Raw genomic sequence first — 15,347 nt, 5'->3', positions numbered from 1 at the left:
CGCGGTCTGGTTCGAACAGGAACCACCTGTGCCTGCGTAAGTGGCAAGTGTGCAAGCACTTGCTTACACGTGTTTTAAAATAAGGGTTTTTCATATCTACATAATATATATACAAAATATCTCTTTCAAAATATGTCTGGATGTGAGTCCTTCTGTTTGGAAACAGCCAGCCAATATATATACAAAATATCTCTTTCAAAATATGTCTGGATGTGAGTCCTTCTGTTTGGAAACAGCCAGCACACTTACTTATTCTAGTATTACATCCTCAAAGGCCCCATTAAAGGGGTATTACATGAGACGAGTTCTGGGCACATGGTTGATTCGATGGATGATCTGAGTGATGATAAGTCTCGAATGAAGTACGACGGCATTGGGCAAGTCAGTCCAGTCCTTTGCAGTGCAGACAGAAAATGATGATAGATGAGCCCTTGTAAAGGCAAATACATTGGGCATGTTTATAATGCACCCTAACGATCGTGCACACAATGCGACAATAAATTTTCACAATGCCAGAATCTCGCCGCCCCCCCTATCTCGTATATACAGGGTCAGTCACACTTAGAGGGAACACGGCTCCACGTGGCTGCGCACACGAGGAGCCGTGCTCCCTCTAAGTGTGATTGACCCTGTACAATGACAGGTAAACGTTTTATAGTGTGGTAATCTGTCGATACAGGCAAACTTCAATCTTGCTGCAACGGCCCTTCAGGCGTTTTAATAACAAGTTTCATGTTGCTGCTTACACTGAGGTCTGCCCCATGTGATTTGTTGTTGCGTGTGCAGAATGCGTTCCCAGCTGAAGTTTCAGCTGTCGTGGCTGATCGCGGAGAATGAGCACAGTCATGATTGGCGGCTCGCTGCCTACCGAGCCTTCTTTGCAAAGCAGGCGCCTCTCCTGGACACCGATGCACCGTTTGTGCTCAGCGAAGTGTACAGGAAACCCGTCAAGAACCTCTATGAAGAGGCCATATACCAGGTGGACTGCACGATTGAGTGGTCAGCCACTCTGTTGTTCAACCTGTCTTACAAGTACCAGCTGGTAGGGGCATGGTTCCGAGTTGGCCTGGACATATGGCTTATTTTATATTCATTCATTTATTACTTGCTACTGGTGTTGTACAAGGTCTTGGACAGGAGGGGCAGAAAAATTAGTAGAAGGGGAGTAATTACTCATTGGCATCCACACAAGCCCAGCCATACAGGTACAGAGGTCAGTAAAGCTTTGTAGGGCGCTAGCTGGTCGTGCATACTGAGACTGGGGAGCGCTAGGTTCTATACAAGGGAACAACACACACAAAGGAACAACACGAGACACGAGCGCAATTTTTTTTACTTACAACTGAGTTTATTTTCGACATGGCATAAATTTATACACATCTTGTCATGGGACACACAAACATAAAAGAGTTAAAACCAGCCAAGATAGCCGAGCAATCGAAAACCATGCAAGATACAAGCTATCCTCGCAAGTCATGAATTTTAGATCTGACCAGCTAAAAACAATCGCTCGTGTCTTGTGTTGTTCCGTAGTGTGTGTTGTTCCCTTGTCTTGAACCTAGCGCTCCCCAGTCTCAGTAGGTACAGAGGAAAGCTGTAAAGCTTCCGAAGAAACTGCTTAGTTAAAGAAAAGTTCATCCTGGACCTACGAAGTCTCTGTGGAAGTTGTATACATTTCCTTTGTAGCAGTACGGCTGCGCTTGGGCGGGTGCCAGTGATAATAGACACTTTGAGTTGGGCGTACGCAGTGAGCTAGCATACGCAGCGACTCTGCGGGCAACGAATGTGCATGCACAGAACACTGCATATCTCGCAGTGGAGCTCTAAGCCCCTTTCAATATGTAGGCCAGTTTCTTGCCATCCCTCATGACTGTCATTGCATCAGGGTTACTTCCATTGCAACATGCCATGAAATGCTACCGTTGAACAGCTTTCTTGCACAAAAAGATAGCGTGCTTGGGAGTGTATATTCCCCCCCCCCCCCAAAAAAAAATGTATAATGGGTTGTTTGTGTGGGAGGAGTGTGCTCTTGTAAACCTCATTGTCAAGAAAAAAAATGGAACTGCATTAAGAGACTCTGTGCATGATTGCTTGCAGTTGGCCAAGCATAATGAATGTTGTACATGCTGTGCTTTGGCTGCCACCCTAGGTTCTAGCGTGTGTATGATTAGTGTGGTTAATCTGTGGCAGTATGATTAGTAAAAAAAGTGGTTGAAGGAACTGTGGGAGAGGATTAAGGCATGCTTACGTGCTTGAAGAAACTAAAAACTAAAAAAGCACTCAGAGTAAACCAAGGTTTCTTAGGAACCCAGTTTGAATACCCACGTATACTGAACATGCCTATATGTGCTCATGTTCCTGGCACGATCACGTGGTTCTTTGGAGTAAACAACCTCACGTGGTGACGACGGGAAGGATGGTTTATTGGTATATTGGGGCTTAACGCCCCAAAGCGACTCAGGCTATGAGGGACGGCATAGTGAAGGGCTCCGGAAATTTCGACCACCTGGGGTTCTTTAACGTGCACTGACATCGCCCAGTAGACGGGCCTCTAGAATTTCGCCTCCATCGAAATTCAGCCACCGCGACCGGGATCGAACCCGCGTCTTTCGGGTCAGCAGCCGAGCGCCGTAACCACTGAGCCACCGCGGTGGGGTAAAACGGGAAGGATGGCAGATGGTCCATGGGCTTGCAGCGATGATTACGCGCTTAGTTTTGGCAAGTTTCACAAGCTTGGAGGTGTGACGTTGCACAAGCTTCGAGGTGTGACGTTGCACAATATCTGTCGTGTGATGTCCCTAAGAAGCCCTGGGTTACTTGGAGTGCTTTTTGGTTTCCCCAGGCACATAAGCATGCCTTAATCCTCTCCCACCGTTCCTTCAACCACTATTTTTTTACTAATCATACTGTCACAGATTAACCACACTAATCATACACACACGCTAGAACCTAGGGTGGCAGCCAAAGCACGGCATGCGCAACATTCATTATGCTTGGCCAACTGCAAGCAATCTAGGAGGTGTGATGTTGCGCAATATCTGTCATGTGATTTTGCACAATCCCTGTCGTGTGATGTTACATAATCTGGCATGTGATGGTCATGGTTGTTTCCACATTGCCGCACAGGTGGGCCAGGCATGGTGTAAAGCAGGCAGGGAAAATATGGAGCAGGACGGTGGGGGGGTTTTCCAGTGGTTGATGCCCAGCCCCGTTGAGGCCTTTCCACTGGCCACCCACCCGGTCGACCGAGATGTCGCCTTGTTCTCCGTCTCGTTCGGCACGCTGGCGGGACTGGAGACATTTGTCGAGCACCAGCTCTTTTCAAGGCGGAAGGTGAAAGACCACCGCAACTACCACATAGGTGCAACCTTCCAACACGACCAGCGGTCCCTACATGTTGACCTCCACCTCAACCACCACAGTGCCTGTCCACAGCGAGTTGCGGAGTACCGATTTGCGGTGCCATACGCCAACATCCTCAAGGTGCGTGGATTCTCCAGGGCATGTGTGGTCTTTTCTTTTATTATTTTTGGACAAGAGAAAACATCCATGAGCACTGGTCGTGTGGTTAGCTAGCAGGCAAGTAACAGATTCAACTCAATGCAGTACGTTATTGCAGATGACAGAATGCATGCAATGTACAAAATATCCAAGGAACAAGTAACTCCAAGTCTACATATATTAGAATACTATACTTATCTTCTATGCCTGCTCTCATTAGATATAGCTGTTACATAACTGTAAGCAAGGGCAACGGGCACAGTAGAAATTACCTACCACTTATGCACAGTTAGGTAGTCTTCCGCAGACATGTTTGCAGAATTGCCTTTGTTTATTAGTAACAAATAATAGAAAACCATCCGATGACAGGATTTCAGCTTGCAGCGTTGTGTGCAAACCAGGTTGCAGCATGCCCGCTGTGTCCTTGACAGGATGAGTTTTTCGTGTCCTATCCACAGTCTCTCTGGTCTGCCGATGTTGCATTATGTCTGCGGCATTTTAAAAAACCAAGGCAGGACTTCGCAAATATACAAAATGTAGATGCTGCTTTTATTGCAAATTGGACATCTTTTAATTAACAAGCGATCAACATTAGTAAATATATTGGTGATAGAGCCTAGTGCTACAAAGTAGCTTTTCGTTTCTCATTCTTTATGCAGGGAAAGTTCTACATGATGTAAGCTAGAGTGTACACTAAACCTTTCAGTGCAATAGTACTATTGACTTCGGTGAAGGTCTTCAAGGTAAATGCTTTCAGGGTAAATACCTTTGTGGTATAGGTCTCTTCTTCAAAGGCCATTCTGGCTAAAGGCCTTTGTCGAGATTTAGGCCAAAGGCCTTTTGGTAGTTTTTTAGGCCAAGTGCCTTTAGCACGTTAGGACCTTAAGTGCCCACTATAAAGTGTTACTGCACATTATTCCGCTCTTAGCCATGCTAAGCTGTCTGCTGCTTTTTTGTTAACTCAAAGCCCCAAGAACAGAGAAAAATTTATAGTTAAAACCTTGTGGAAATAAGTAAGCAAAGTACAGAAATTTTCATTGTGCTGGTCGTACATTTTAAAAATAAGTCTTATCTTTACTTTGCAGTGCAAATTTTACCATGCTGACTGAGCTCTTAACTTGTAATAAAAGCAGTACCCCTTTTCCCGCAGTTAGGTTGGTCGGTTGGTTTATGGGGTTTAACGTCCCAAAGCGACTCAGGCTATAAGAGACGCCGTAGTGAAGGGCTCCGGAAATTTCGACCACCCGGGGTTCTTTAACATGCACTGACATCGCACAGTGCACGGGCCTCTAGAATTTCTCCTCCAAAGAAATTCGACCGCCGCGGCCGGGATCGAACCCACGTCTTTCGGGTCAGTAGCCGAGCACCATAACCAGGAATTGAGCTTCATTGCTCTTCTGGCTCAATAATGGCTCTCTTTCAACGAAACACTTAAACGGCCTGCTTTTTTGACTCTAAGTGTGTGCTTCGATTAGACGCTTCATCGCTGAAGTGGGTGCATCTAGCTGATGAAATTGTGGACAGCACGCAAACAGGAAAAAGCACAAGAACGCACCCAGACAAACATTCTGCATGTTGTCGGTGGATATGGAAGAGCAAGAAACAACATTCTGTAATTAGATTATGTGGTCACAACTGCCTTCTAAGTGACAGCTCGAACAATGCTTGCTGCTAACCTAGGGGGGGGGGGGGAGGCCAGAGGCTCTTGCTTTTTTTCCACACATCCCCCTCTTTGGACCTGCCCAGTTGCCTGGGTAATGGACTCTGTTGTCAGGTTATGCAGAGCTGGTACAGGAATTGCTCGATGCACAGAGCAGTAGAGAGAGGATGCTTGGAGTGCACATCGAGGCCGACTATCACAGACTTGCTTGTTGTTCCATGGTATGGTTTGCTGCCTTATCTTACCGGTTTCTTGCTGGTATCTTACCGGTACTCACCTATGGGGCAGAACCGTGGAAGCTAACGAGAAGCGTTCAGCTCAAGCTAAGGACAACGCAGCGAGCTACGGAAAGATAAATGATAGTAGGTGTAACGTTAAGTGATCGGAAGTGGGCGGAGTGGGTGAGAGAACAAACGCGGGTTAATGACATCCAAATTGAAATCAAGAGGAAGAAATGGGCTTGGGCAGGGCACGTAATGCGAAGGCAAGATGACTGGTGGTCCTTAAGGGTGACGGAGTGGATTCCAAGGGAAGGCAAGCGTAGCAGGGGGCGGCAGAAAGTTAGGTGGGCAGGTGAGATTAAGAAGTTTGCAGGGATATGGTTGCCGCTACTAGAAAAGGACAGGGTTAATTGGAGAGACATGGGAGAGGCCTTTGCCATGCAGTGGGCGTAGTCAGGCTGATGATGATGAAGAAGGTGGTAGTTTGCTGCGTGACCTGCAGGCCTGGCAAACCACTGGCTGATGGCATTTTGTTTTTTGAGTTTTGACGTGCCATGTCTGGAGATATTCACAAAAACCTTTTGAGGTACAACTGGTGACATACACATTGTAGCTATTGGTGTTTATAGTCCCACGTGAAAAACCTTAGGCCTAATCAACATTTCTAGGTCCTATGTGGACTTGAGTGAATGAAGGGGCTTGCTGCGGCATATATCTTAAGGCTTCTAATGCTGTTTTGGCTTTCCTTCGTTATTTGTGGCCCCCTATTTGTCTATTTGTCATTTCCTGTATTCTTCATTGCAGGTACCATTGTGTTGAGCCTTTTGCTGTTGGTGGGCAACTGATAATAATGAGTAATGATAAAATAATTTAGTGTGTACAACAGAAAACACATTCACTGTACATTGCACTGGAGGATAAAGTTATGGTAGAAAGGGTGTATACAGAAGCAGCAGCATGGTCAGTGAACAATATTAGAACCTCTTACAGGGGGGGCTAGGCGTTTTTAGGCCTGTAGATGCTAAGAATTTTATACTCTTCGGTGATGGAGTTCAATTTAAGACCAAAAACTTCGGAAGGGAGCAAGTCAACTGCTAAGCTGCCATTCATGGAAGGAGAACACCCAGGAGTGCGAACTCCATCGGGGCCGTCCTGAGCAAACAGTCTGATCACGTCATGTGAAAAGGAAACACCAGTAGAACCGTACACATTAACAGTGACAAGCCACACTAAATACAAGGTAACCAATCTGCATTATTCACAGTGAAAATGCTCGCTGAATAAGTTTCAGTTTGTTTCCCATCTAACAATACAGATGGAGTAATCATAGAAATTGCTGCCCTTAAGCAGTTTGACGAGTCCGCAATCCTAATGATTGGCAGGGAGGCAGCACGAGAGTTTATACAATTTTAAAAACAAGCACATCAAGGAAACACCAAAGAATGCTCAAAACAGCAATATGTATACATAAGGAAACTTAAACCACGTTATCAAAAAACAAATTATGAAGTTCTCGGTGTGAACACGAAAACAAATCGAAATTAATGTGGATATACCTATTTAGAAGAGATGGAAGAGTGTATTGAGAGCATTCTTTAACAAGATTTAGTCGGGGTGTCGGCACTGTCCATTCTTCGCCATGTTTGTTGGACACACCGATTCTTTTTTCTTTAGTTCTGCTAAATTGTTAAGATTTGTTATATTATTCTTGATTTCTGTTTTGAAAGTCACACTAAGGCGGTATAATGATTATGTGCTTTAATGACTCTGGAACGACGAAAGAAAGTTGCACCTGGATGTCGGGACGGTGAATTAAATATATATATTTCGGAGATATTTTTGCATTAAGGGGGGGAAGAGGGTCTTTGAAATAAATTTTTATTAAGGAAGTCATAACTATGAAATATTAAGGGAACATGCATTTTTGCATGCTGATTACAAATATGTAATTTAATTTTATCTACAACAAGTCCTTGTGCACTTATGCAATATGTTAGGTAACTTTTGCTGAGAGTTTCAAAGAAATTCTGCTGCAGGGAACTTGTTAGATTGCATGCCATTGGTTTCTCTTTACGTCAAACTGTGCAATAAGGGTAAAATTATAATCCTGACTGTTATAGAAAGTGAGTTATATGATTTTGAAATCATCAGTTTCTTCCCGTTTGTGAAGTGGCAAATTTAGAACCCTGCAACTTGACTTCTACGATAGGCAGGATAGCAATTTTGCCCTTGTTGTATAGTCTGGAGTCAAGACAAACCAATGGCATGCGTCCTATCAAGTTTCCTGTAGCAAACTTTATTGAAAGCTGTTGGCAAAAAGTTAAATAACATATTATATAAGTGCGCAAGGACTTGTTTTATATAAAATTAAATTACATATTTGCAATCAGCATGCAAAAGTACATGATTCTTCAGGATGCCATTATTGTGGCTTCATTAACAAAAATGATTTTTTTCTAAGACCAGCTTCCTCCTTTAAATGAATGTGTTCAAGGTTAGTGAATGTTGTAGTACCCCCCACTAACTAGCAGTAGCTTAAATGCGAGTTGAATACTGAATACTGGTGAAATATTTAGGGGTATCCCCAAGGTGGAGTAGATTTGTGATAAGGGAGTAATTACTGATTGACATCCACCCGAGCGCAGCTATACGGCTACAAAGGAAAGCTTTGCAGCTTTCTCAGAAACTCCGCAGTTAAAGAAAAATTCGTCCTGGTCCGGAGTTCGAACCCGGGACCACCGCTTCACCGGAGAAGTCGTTGTACCAATTGAGCTGACCGGGACGGCAAGCTTATGGTAGGGCAAGAGCGAATTGATCAATAACTTGAAGTGGGAACTGTGTTGGCCAAAATTTTTGACCAACACAGTTCCCACTTCGAGTTATTCATCAATTCGCTCTCGCCCTACCATAAGGTTGCCGTCCCGGTTAGCTCAATTGGTACAGCGACTGCTCCGGTGAAGCGGAGGTCCCGGGATCGAACGCCGGACCAGGACAAATTTTCCTTTAACTACGAAGTTTCTGAGCAAGCTGCATGGGTTTCCTTTGTAGCCGTATGGCTGCGTTCGGGTGGATGTCAATGAGTAATTACTCCCTTATAACAATATTGAATACTTAATATTGAAGCAACAGGAAATGCTTTAGTAGTGTCCGTGTTCTTGGAAATTTTATCTCAATGCCTGTTGGTAAATGCAGTGTAATCTCTAATTTGAACCGACCCGCCAGGTGCTGATCAGCGTCAAGAAGCGCTTGGTGGAGTTGTTCCTCCACGTAAAGATACCAGCCATGTTGATGGGGGAGGTAGTGAACGAATATCATGCGAAGCCCGGCACAGCAGCGGTAGCGGCTCCGCTTCGGTGGGAACGCTACCTCATCCTAGGCTGCAAGTGTCTCGGTGGCTGCGTGGAGGGTACCTCGCTGTGCGGAGGCCTCATCCTCAAGCTGGTCGTCCGGGACCACTCCCTGGCATGGCGGGTGGTTGGGCGGCTCTCCCAGCGCTGCACCTACGGCACCCTCTTTTGCTACGCTGCGGTCCATACCCACTGCCCCAACGTGACTGCCAGGTGCAGGACCGTCGAGATCCAGGTATGGTCAGCGCGAATGGAAAGGACTTACAGGCACCGTGTTTTTTGGTGCCTTGGTTTTTCTTTTGATTATAAAAAAAATGGCTGTGGCTTAGCTTGGTTAAGCCCGGTAATTGCGAAAGCAATATCCGTAGCTACGCCATGGTTCAGCTGGTAGTGTAGCTGGTGGTGGTGCTTGTGGTTAGACTTGTGGTGATGCATCGGTTATACAATCCAATCCAGTCCATTGAAATCCAATTCAATCCAATGTAATGCAATCCAATCCAATGTAATCCAATCCAATACAATCTAATGCAACGCTGAAGTGGTCGTTTGTAGATTACCGTTATCCCGGTGTGTGATGAAGAGCGCTGAAAGGCGCGCCGCGCGCTGCGGGCGCAGGAGTTAGGCAGCAGCCACCACGCGCGGCCTCGCCTCGCGACGGCACAAGTTGGAGCCCTGCTCTTGCAGCTGTGACGTCACACCGCTAGGCGCGCCGCTCAAGGTCAATGGTAGCTACCGCGGCCTCGCCACGCGCGGAGCTGAAAGTGAAAGTAGTATTGCTTTTGCAATAAAATTTCAGTATACATGGATCACCACGTGCCATACTTACTCGCATAATTTGCGTGTTTTTTCTTTATATTAAGGGGGGACACTGGTCTTGAAAAAAAAACATTAATGAAGTTACAGTTAAGAAATCTTCAGGGAAAATGTATTTTTGTGTGCCGATTCCAAATATGTCATTTATTTTATGTAAAACAATTCCTCGAGCACTTATGTAATTTTTATGCATGTATTTTTAAAAAGCTTCGAAAAAAATTTGTTGCGGGGAACATTATGAAATGTATGCCATTGGGTTCTCTTGACTCCAAGAAATGCAGTAAGGGTAAAATTGACTGAGGGTTAATTCACTTCCTGGCTATCATAGAACTTGAGTTGTAGGGTACTGAAGCTGCCACTTCAGAAACAGGAATACACACTTTTCTTTTCATTTCTGAAGCGACAACTTCAATACCCTATAACTTAGGTTCTATGATAGGCAAGAAGACAATTTTACCCATATTCCATCTCTTGGTATCAAGAGAACCCAATGGCATACATTTCAGCAAGTTTCCGACAGCAAATTTTCTTCAAAATTGTTCGCAAAATACTTGCATAAAAGGTGCAGAAGTGCTCAAGGAATTGTTCTACATGAAACTAAAACACATATCTAGAATGAGCTCACAAAGATACATGTGCCCTGAAAATTTCATAACTATGGCTAGATTAATAAAATTTTCTTTTCAAAACCAGGCTCCCCCCTTAAGGTTTCAAAAAAGGGGGTGTGCAAATTACGCTCGAATTTTTGTGACACTAAAAAAAACTACAAAGGTCATAACGTACTGTATATACTAAAAACTAAACATGTTGACAGATTTGCGTGTCTGGTTGGGTTTGATGGCTTTATTATAAATAAACTCTGATACATCTCCAACCAAAAACTTTAATTTGAAACCCAATGTTTGGAGCCTTCTCGGCTCTTTCTTCAGGGGTGACTGGAGGCAGTAGCTAGCGTCATTAAGTATGCATGGCGGAGATCCGGAGGTAAAAAAAAAAGGTCATGCGAAAGGCGCAGGGGAGGGGTGGTGGAGTTAAGGCTGTCAGTCACGTTGTCAGAATGTGCGGAGGCGGTCAATGGTGACTTGGCTTCTCTGAGCTACAGAGCGGAGTTCCTGTGTATATACTACGGGCAGGCTTCCTTTTGTGTGGTCAATGTTGTTCGGGGTAGTTGGAATGTGCCAGGAGTCATGTAAGAGCCTTTCTTGGTAATTTGTTTCGGTTCCAAGGATTTCAAACTAAGGTTCTCGATTGGGGATGTGTCAGAGTTTATTGTAAGCAATAATATATGCTGTACATTGCCACCTATTCTTAGACCCCCTCCCCATCTCGCACCCGTCATTGGCCAAAAAAAAAAAGAAGAAAATTACTCGAAATGTAAGGCGCATACTGCCTCCTGCCCCGCCCGGTGTTTCATAGTCCCCCCGAAGGATGGCATGGTGGCGGTGCACAGCTCAAAGCAATGAACGTATAATGATATAGTCGCGAAACCAGCAGTGGGAGGCGAAGGAGAGAACTGGCAATAAAACGGTGCCCTCACCTGCGGAGGCCCGGCTGATTAACCGCAAACTGAGCAGCAAACAGTTCGGTAGTTTTGGATTTGAGCGCGCGCACAAAAAGACGAAGGTTGTAGCTTTTATTGTCAGAGAGTGTCTGCACCAAACACATGGTGGCACACACGCTTTTTTTGCTGCAGTGCAAGCGTTGTAAAGAAAACAAAGAGGTATAGAGAAGTTGTGCACCCGCACCACGGCTAGGCTTTTAAGAGAAAGGAAGAATACGAGAAACGGCAGACAGACATAAACCAAAGCCACAAAGCGGTCCAGGCACTTCTGGTAAAACTTAATGCCGACAAAAGCCACAACCCTCTTAATTACCAGCGGCTCAGCAAGGAGTCGGCGGGTTTGACACTAAGTCTGCTGCTCTTCAAAGCAATCGCCACTTTATAACTGCTTGTGGAACCTTTTAGAGGGAAAAGCTGTACTACTCCCATGCTGAGCCTGAAGGTCATCTGGCTCAGAGATTTGACCTCTGATGGGAGGTGCATGCATGTGACTATGATGTCATGCCATGTGACTCGCCTATGCCGCAGCTGCGCTCTTTGCAGTCACGTCCACCGCTGCGCCGGCTGCTGTTCAGCCGCTCCTCCTCGCCACTTGTGGGATGTGATGTGTCACGTTATTCGCTCTTGCGCTTGGCAGCCACGTCCGCCGCTCTGGACGCTCGCTCTTGCACTCGTGGCAGGTGGTGCATCATGTGCCACGAGTACGAGGTTCCTGGCTTTGCACAGAAAGAATGTAGTCAAAGTTTTCAAAGTGCACATTTTTATCAACATATTGCCCCCTGAGTCTGATATGCGCTTGTTGCATCGTTCTTTCAGCTTTTCTAGTCTATTTAAAAAAAAAATTGTGATAAGTCGTCAAACCAGCTTTCAGCAGCAAGTTTGACGTCAACAGTGTCGTCAAAATGACGACCCTTCAGATGTTTCTTCAAGTTGGTGAACAGATGGTAGTCAGAAGGAGCCAGGTCAGGTGAATAGGGGGTATGGTGGACCAATTGGAAACTGAGGGCTTTCAGTTTGACAGCCACAAATTTGGACGTGTGCGGAGGTGCATTGTCCTGCAACAAAAGGATTCCTTTGTTCAGCTTTCCCCGGCGTTTCGTCTTAATTGCCTCTTTCAGCTTGTCGAGGAGGCCAGCGTAATATTATCCGCTTATACTACAGCCCTGAGATAGGTAGTCCACCGACAGCACACCATCTTTATCCCAGAAAATTGACGCCATGATTTTTTGACCGATTTCTGTGCGCGGAATTTCTTCGGCGCGGGGACCCACTGAGGCGCCATTCCTTTGACTGTTCCTTGGTTTCGGGATGATAAATGTGGGGCCATGCTTCATCCTCAGTCACTAATCTATCCAAAAAGTGTTTTGTAGAATCAAAATGGGTCAAAACAGCCTGAATGCCTCAACTCGAGCCTCCTTCTGTTCACTGTTCAAGCATTGCGGCACAAACTTCGCTGATAGCTTGCGCATGTCTAGGATATTGGTAATAATAAAACCAATGCGTTCCTGGGAGATTTCCAGTATCTGGGCTATCTTTTTGGTGGATATTCGCCGATCCTCAAGAATCAGCTTATGGACAGAACCGCTTGTTGTCGGGTCTGTTCAGGTTGTGGGGCGCCCACTACGAGGCTCATCTTCAACACTGAAATGACCAGCCTTGAAACGAGGAACCCCAGATTTGACAGTGCTGTAGGAAGGACACATCTGCCGTAGTGTTTGTGACATCTCACTGTGAATGTCTTTTGCAGACTTTTCCTGCAGAAACAAAAACTTCATCACGACCCGTAACTCCAAAGGTGTGAAACTTGCTTGTGCCTCTGCCATCTCACGTTCTACCTGAAATTAAGGATGGTTACAAAAATCAGAAACATCTGATTCTTACAGAGTTAAATAAACAAATATCATGCATTTTTGTGGTACCAAACCAATTTTTCAATTTGACGTCAAAGGGGCAAAGCCAGGAACTTCTCAGCATCCCCTTGTACAAGAGTGAGCGTCCAGAGCAGCGTTCAGCGCAGTGGCAGACGTGACTGCCAAGCGCAAGAATGAATTTGCCCCCTCTTATATAATTGCAGTGCTTGCTGACAGAGCTTTCACTCTGTATATCCTGGCTGAGCTGAGTTGATAAAAGCACGCTTTCTGAGGCAAGTAGAGTAAATGCCACTCATTCCCTGGTTGGTGTGTTGTTTTTACTTAAAAATGCATATATATATTTTTCGCGCATTGCGTACATGGGCTGCATCCCGAAAACTGCTCCTCTGATCTGGAAAGAAAGCGGGGTCCTTACATGCGTTTATCCAGTAAACTAGGCGCAGTCTACGGGAGACCACTTTTCTGTCAAAAATGAGTTGGGCAGACGGAGCTGTGCCTGAATAAAAATTTCGTGAACACTGACGTGCACGCCAGAAAATGAGAAAACCTGGAGACTTGGCAACGTATTGTGTGTGAGATATTGGTGTGTGTTGCGCTTAGAAAAGAGCGATGGTACAAAAAGCAAATGAAAGAGAGAAAAATGTCAAATATGTGATGTGATAAAGGTGGGGTTGGTCGTTGGCGACTGAGAAGAATCACTCTAGAAATCTGTTGAAAAATGGAGCATAGATCTTGGAAGGAGTCATGTTGGACTAATCTCTCCTTACATTTCGCAGTTAACACATTTCTGTTTATTTGTTACTTAGTTCTGTTTGCTCTTCCCCCCCCCTCCCAACTTGACAGACAGCATGTATAAGAGACCTAAATGGTGTCTGATAACACCGGTTACAGCATAGTTCACTGTTTGCATAGATCCTTTAGCTGCAATATCGCCTTGTAGACAGCAGTTTATGCTTCACTGTCTAGTACTGGACAACACAAAGTGTACAAGGGAGGGGGAGCCTCAGGGTGCTTAGCCAACGTTTCCGCATGAGGACTTGTCGTTGTCCCCCCTGCCCTCCCTTTTTCACTTCTTCGTATTTTCAGAAAACCCATCTTCCTGCCTTCTCCCTACCGAATCTAGTAATAGGTCCTTCTTTGCACTGTGTGGCCCACAAGTCAAGGGTGGTGGGGATCGCAGCACAACTCTCGGCTACACTTGGCTGTGCAGAAGCGGTGCGAGTCCATCCAGAAGATCCTGCCGTTCTCCTGCGCCTATGCCTTCAAGGCCACCCTGCACATCACCTTCGATGTCCTCGACCAGATGGTGCTCATGTCCGAGATGGCGTTCGACACGCTCATGCGGGAGCTCGAACAGCAGTCGAAGAAGGAGCAGTCCATGGTGGAGCGGACACTCAGCCACATCGTGTCCAGCATCGACGCGAGAAATGTGCTGTTCAAGCAGGCGTTCGAGGCTTGCTGCGCCCTCTTTCGGGACGAGAAGCCCCCGCAGCTTGCTCGCGGCACCTGTCTTGTTCGGAGCGTGTTCATCACGCCAGGGCGAATCATTCTGCGTCCTGCACAGGTGTGGCGCTTGACTGTGTCATTTTTTTTAATGCTAGTTCTTACGGTTCCTGTCGAGGAATTACAGGGATTAGTCGGCAGGCTCTGTATCAATGCATATGTTAGTCTGCAGAAAGACAAGGTCTGAAAAATGTCTTTTCTCTAGAACTGAACCGTAGCAACCTGCTATAGTAAAGTCCGTTATAGTAAAACCTCGGATATATACTAAAGCGAAGCTGTGGTCCCATTTCGCCTTACATAGATGGCTGTGCATTTTTTTTTGCTTATAGTATTTTTTTCGAAGAAATGGCTATAGCAAAGAGCGTCTGGCTGAATTGTAGCACCCTGCTATAGTGAACTCGGTTACAGTGAAAACTCGGATACAGTTAAGTGAAGCTGCGGTCCCATTTTGCCTTCCATAGCTATACGGCTGTACATTTTTTTTATTATAGTGATTTTTTCGAAGAAACGGCCATAGTAAAGATCGTCTGGTCGTGGCGATGTACTCCCCTTGCAGTGATGACATTACGGCATGCGCGAAGTGTAGGATCGCGAGGCAAATAAATACCGAAGGCGCTCTTTGAGGTGGCTTCATCATCAAGCTAAAATGTTGCGAGAAGAAGCCAACTTTTTGAAGACCTCCAGGCCGTGAGGCAAAGCGTACAGCGCGCGCAGGAAAAGTAAAGCTGGGTATGAACGTAGAAAGAAGGCGGCGCGGGCATGCAACAAAGAAGAATATGATGCATTGAAAACAATACTCCTTCACTTGAACACGCAGGTAATGAAAGAGAAAAATCTTAACTCTCGGAGATGGAGCAACTTTAGATGGCA

The 15,347-nt window shown here is 45.6% G+C and overlaps 1 pseudogene; it reads left to right on the top strand.

Moving 5' to 3' along the window:
* The first annotated feature begins 315 nt into the window (after nucleotides 1-315).
* The window catches only part of LOC149357893 (uncharacterized), a 37,192-nt pseudogene continuing 22,160 nt past the window's right edge, over nucleotides 316-15,347 (top strand).

This window comes from Amblyomma mixtum, chromosome 3 (genome assembly GCF_055824585.1).
Source record: "Amblyomma mixtum isolate Tamu chromosome 3, ASM5582458v1, whole genome shotgun sequence".
In the NCBI taxonomy this organism is placed as follows: domain Eukaryota; kingdom Metazoa; phylum Arthropoda; class Arachnida; order Ixodida; family Ixodidae; genus Amblyomma; species Amblyomma mixtum.
The sequence above is the reverse complement of the archived record's forward strand: the minus strand, read 5'-3'. Positions and strand labels throughout refer to the sequence as shown.